Here is a 5,978-nt window from a genome sequence, read left to right as displayed (position 1 = left end):
TCGGAATTCAAGATGCTGCTGAATCTGACGTCTAGTTTTGTGTTTCCAGAAGACCAATGTGCAGTTCCCATGACAAGAAGCACGGCATTTGCTGTTCTCTTAATAGAGATGCCACCACAGGTGGGTCATAGCAGCTGGCTGGAAACCAGGCCTCATGCAAAACTTTCCATTCACCAGGCCACACCGGACCTACTGCCTGAAATCAACTTCTGTTGCTCCAAGATAACGATCCCCTCAGCTGTGAGGCTGCCAGAAACCCAATATGGTGGCCCGTAGCTGTGAACCAACTGTTTACCTCTTTGTGCTTTATAATATGACCAGTTTCCATGTCTTCTTGAAGGTGACAACGTTGAGAAATCCTGCATAAGACCAGTGTTCTCAAATTTTCTTGAGACCTTAATACACTTAAAAATGATTGAGAACACCTTAATACACTTAAAAATTATGAGGACCCCAAAGAGTTTTTGTTTATGCAGGTTATATCCAGTGGTGTGCTGTAGTCAGCTTGTACCAGTTCACGAGAATTCAATATTCAGGAATTTTTCAAGCCAACTGTTAAACCATCAGAAGCTTGAAATTGGCAGGAGAGGGAATATTTACACCGTGGAAATTGGCAAATGCTACATATCAGAGCCTTTTTTCTTTTTCTGGAGATTGGGTTTAGCAGCAACGCCCTGCTTCTATTTACCATATTAGACATTAAAATGGAGAATTTTTGAAAATATTTCTTTCAGTTAAAAATAACAATAGGGCTTCCCTGGTGGCGCAGTGGTTGAGAGTCTGCCTGCTGATGTGGGGGACACGCGTTCGAGCCCTGGTCTGGGAAGATCCCACATGCCGCGGAGCAACTGGGCCCGTGAGCCACAACTACTGAGCCTGTGGGTCTAGAGCCTGTGCTCCACAACGAGAGAGGCCGCAACAGTGAGAGGACGCGCACCGCAATGAAGAGCGGCCCCAGCTCGCCACAACGAGAGAAAGCCCTCGCACAGAAACGAAGACCCAACACAGCCATAAATAAATTAATTAATAAAAAATAAAAATAAAATAACAATAAACCCATTACTCAGCCATAAAAATGAATGAAATCATGCCATTTGCAGCAACATGGATGAACCTAGAGATTATCATACCAAGTGAAGTCGGACAAAGACAAATATATGATATCACTTACATGTGAAATCTAAAAAAAATGATACAAATGAACTTATTTACAAAACAGAAACAGACTCACAGACATAGAAAACAAACTTGTGGTTACCAAAGGGGAAGGAAGTTGGCGGGGTACAAATTAGGAGTTTGGGATTAGCAGATACAAGCTTTATACATAAAATAAATAACAAGGTCCTACTGTATAGCACAAGAAACTATATTCAATATCTTGTAATAACCTCTAATGGAAAAAAGCTGAAAAAGAATATATTAATATAAATATATGTATCAATATAACTGAATCACTTTGCTGTACACCAGAAACTAACACAACATTGTTAATCAACTATACTTCAATAAAAAAATAAAAAATAATTAAAAGAATAATGAAAAGTCCATTACATGTTAACATAAATACTATATTTTCCACAAAGAAAAATTTCCCCCAAAACAGTGATTTCGTGAAGAGAGTTACCTTGGTTTTTATTTTGGCAAATCTCTTTAATGGCTGGCTAAATGGAAGAGTCAGATTTTCATATCTGCTCCTGCATTCAGTCTGTTGTGCTACCACGCCACCCGGCCTCTGGAAGACGCAGTTGTATACTCGTGAATCAGACCAAAACACTACCTTAGTCTTAAGAGAGTTCTGACCCCGTGCATCTCCTGAAAGGGTCTCAAGGACTCTGGGGATCATGGAATTGGAGCATTTCTCGTCTCTGCTCAGATCGCAGCTTCCCTAACTGCACCTTCTCCACAAATCACACTCAGTTCATCCTGCGGTTCATTATTCTCCATGCACATTTGGTCTAGCAATTTTGAAAGGAACAGCCACACAGCTGTGCAGTTCTGCCAGGAAACTACTGTTGGTGACTTTCCCAGTAAATTTCATGATGGCACCTAGGTGAGAAGCTACTAGCGGAAGGTCCAGGCCTCAGGAAAAAAGCTTCATCATAAACGTTGCTTAAGTTTTTCCATTTGCTCTCAGAGCTCAAGACTTCCTGAAGGACATGCCGACATTTCTCTTAATTTCTTAAATTCAAAAGTATAACTCCAAATTTTCCATGTGTGTATTTAACAGTCAAGAATTCCATTTCCTTTAAAATCCTATTTTTGACTTGGTGGAAAAAACATGCTTTTTTGTGTTAAGAAAATTTGTTTCTTGATTTCAAACATATTTTGAAAAATAACAACAAAAGAGCTTAAAGGTCACTTTCTGTTTAGAGTGGGAATCCTATTTTTCTGGTGGTCATGAGCTGGGCTGACTTCATTCAATACACCCATTTCTGAAATACTGTGGACACTCCCCTCAGAAACTTAAGCTTGTGTGTTAACTTAAAAATTCTGTGTGCTAACAGAATTCTTGTTCAGTTGAAATAACTCTTCTGCTGACTATGAATTTAGAAGAACATTATCAGAATTTTGGGTTGCTTTTCAGCTCTCAGAGGTACTTGTAACTTTGCTTTTAATTCCCCATCCTCCCTCTGCCCCAGGTAGTGTTAGATGGCAAAGAACTGTCACTCAAGGGTGGCCCTTCCTTGAGTTTCGACATATGTATCCTCTGACATTTAATTTGTTTCTCTCTTCACTAGGAAAGAACTGCAGAGTCAGAGATATAGAAAACAAACGTATGGTCACCAGAGGATGTGGGAGAGGAGGGATGAATTGGGAGATTGGGATGGACATATACACACTACTGTATAAAATAGGTAACTATGGGCTTCCCTGGTGGCGCAGTGGTTGAGAGTCTGCCTGCCGATGCAGGGGACGCGGGTTTGTGCCCCGGTCCGGGAAGATCCCACATGCCACGGAGCGACTGGGCCCGTGAGCCATGGCCGCTGAGCCTGCACGTCCAGAGCCTGTGCTCCGCAATGGGAGAGGCCACAACAGTGAGAGGCCCGCGTACCGCAAAAAAAAAAAAAAAGGTAACTAATAAGGACCTACTGTATAGCACAGGGAACTCTACTCAATACTCTGTAATGACCTATATGGGAAAACAATCTAAAAAAGATAGGAACTTCCCTGGCAGTCCAGCGGTTAAGACTGTGGGCTTCCACTGCAGTGGGCACAGGTTCGAGCCCTGGTCGGGGAACTAAGGATCCCCCATGCAACACAGTGTGGCCAAAAATAAATAAATAAATAAATAAAGAGTAGATATATGTATAACTGATTCACTTTGCTGTACACCTGAAACAAACACAACATTGTAAATCAACTACTCTCCAATAAAAAACAAACAAAAAAAACAACTGCAGACTCTATCCACAATGCTCATAACCCAGGAATCTGAGCATGTTCTCAGTGACATAATCTTGAATTTTCCTAAGAACGGATTTAAAAAAAAAGACACAGAAATCTAATCACCCAATGCCTTTGGTAGAGATTGTGCTTTTTTTTTCTTCGAGTTTCATTCTCTGCGCCCCAAGAAGCCAACCTTTATGGGCTCCATCACCCAGGTTCCCTTGACCTCTGGGGGTAAGTTAAAATCAGGAGCAATGGGGAGGCATCAGCAAGAGATCAGAGGGTGGGGGGAGAGGAGGTCTGTGTATTCCCTCCTCCACTCATTTTAGGCCTGGGGTGGTAACAGCTTTCCCTAATTGCTAGGCCCTGGGGTGCTTCACCAGCTCTTGTTGGTTCCCTTAACCCTGGCCATGCCTCTGCAAATCACCTTTTCATTAACCGCTGTTCAGCTAAATCCTTAGACTGGCCTTCCTGACAGGCTCTAAAGATACAATAAAATCTTATTCCAAACAGATACCAAGCAAACTTTCAGGTTTATTAATAGAGGTTACATACATTTTTTTAAGAAAAGAACATAAAAACAGTGATGTAATATTTTATAAGTACATACTGATAATACAGTAATGAGTCTTATTAAGTCAGAGGTATTTTAATATAAACAGAATGAATGAACAATGACAGTATATCTCCACTAAGTTGGATAAAATGAATATCGTAACTAAATTAATAAAAACAATGTTAGCTTCTACTTACAAGACATACTTTTATGTAAATCGTTCTATGGCATTTGGAAACCATTTGCTCTTTTAAATAGGTAAGTACTTGCCTTACAACTTTCTACTCTTTTTGTTTAAAACGCCAACATTTTTTCATAAGGACAAAAGATATAATTCAACCTAATTTTCAAATTATTTTCTCAAATACATGAGGATATTCTGTACTTGATACTCATCATAGCTTGTAAAATCATCTCATTAACTCTTAAGAAAAGTGAATGGAAAATAGAGAATAATTCTCCTGGATTTCAAAGTCAATTCCATTTTCTTCTGCCATTTCTAATCCGACTAATATAATTAATGTTTTAAAAATCTGACTTGAGTAATTTATTGAACAAAACATTTGTAAATAGGGTCCAATTAAGACAGACTGAAGGACTTAATCTTTTTTTATCCTTAGTTGTCATTTTGGTTTATTTTTTTCAATCTCTTTTATGTAAAACTTTGTTTTCATGTTGATACATAGTCAGATTGACGATCATATTATGTACAGAATTTATAATTTTTATCTTGCTTGAATAACATTGTAATAAAACATTTCATATTCTGTTACTGAAGGAGTTATTTTTAAAAACACGCTTCCTGTACTATATTATGTTTATCTCAAGTTATAACTACAGGAAGAAGTAACCCAAATGTTCAAAGTTCTTTACCTGCCAGGATTATGTGGAACTTGCTTGGTGACATCTGGCTAAAAGCACTTCTTTACCTAATGATGTGTTTCTTTCACACGTCCCACTCTGTGTATCGGCCCACTTTGTTATTCTTGAGAACAGGTTTCAGTCTGATTCAATTCTATTTGCTTAGAGCACACGATGGGTGTCCATGTTTGCTATATAGGTGTTTCCACCTGGGAATGGTCCTTGCAGCACAACTGTTAGAAGTGAACGTGCCTTCTTTCTCCATTCTTAAAATGGGCAGTCTTTTGTATCCATTATCTCTTGGGATAGCACATCCTACTTCGCCAACTTCTAATAAACATGATAAGCGCATGGCCAATCCTTGAGGGAATCCCAGCAGGAGACAGCAAACACGGTGGTCCTGATCTCTCTGAACTGGCCCTGTCTTGGAGTCCTTCATCTGGGGGCAGGGTGCTTTGAAAGCCAGCCTCAGGTCACTGGTGGGACCTCTGCTCATTCTTAGTTTACACACACGGCGTGTAAAACAGCAAAAATGCTACCCATATCTGTTTTAATGATTTTTAGAATTCAAACTTTGATACGTTTAACATGAAAAACAGCAGAACTTTCTCTACACACAGACAGTACTAAGTCTCATCCCTCAATAACTTAAACATTGCTGTTGGACAATTTCAAAACACTTATTGGCAAAAGTTGTATAAGTCCAGACTGTAGAATCCCTCACTATTGATGGACTTCTTCAGATGTTCAGGGCTAAACTCCAACCTAAACTTTGCATATGAAATCAGAGAATCAGAGTTTACTTCCATAATCTCTGGTGAAAAAAAGAGAGGGTTTCAAAGTGCCTATTCTATACTGCACTGCAAATGATACAAGTATATGTGTATAAATACACATATACACACACATATATCTAAAATAAATCACGTAAATTTATGAAAAAAGTGACATTTCAGTTCTTGTTGTAACACTCTCTTGTAATAACATTGTTTTCTATTCCTGTTATTTTTTTTTCCTGTAACTAACAAATATATATGCTTAATGGCTCTCATAAGGAGGCATGTAAATCATACATTTGTTGTTTTAGATGGTAAAGTAAATACTTTTTGTCAGGGACTAAGTAGAATCCTCAGGTTATTTGCTTTTTTAACATTTTCTTTTTAACTCACTGTCG

Source organism: Phocoena phocoena, chromosome 3 (assembly GCF_963924675.1).
Source record: "Phocoena phocoena chromosome 3, mPhoPho1.1, whole genome shotgun sequence".
Lineage (NCBI taxonomy): Eukaryota > Metazoa > Chordata > Mammalia > Artiodactyla > Phocoenidae > Phocoena > Phocoena phocoena.
The sequence above is the reverse complement of the archived record's forward strand: the minus strand, read 5'-3'. Positions refer to the sequence as shown.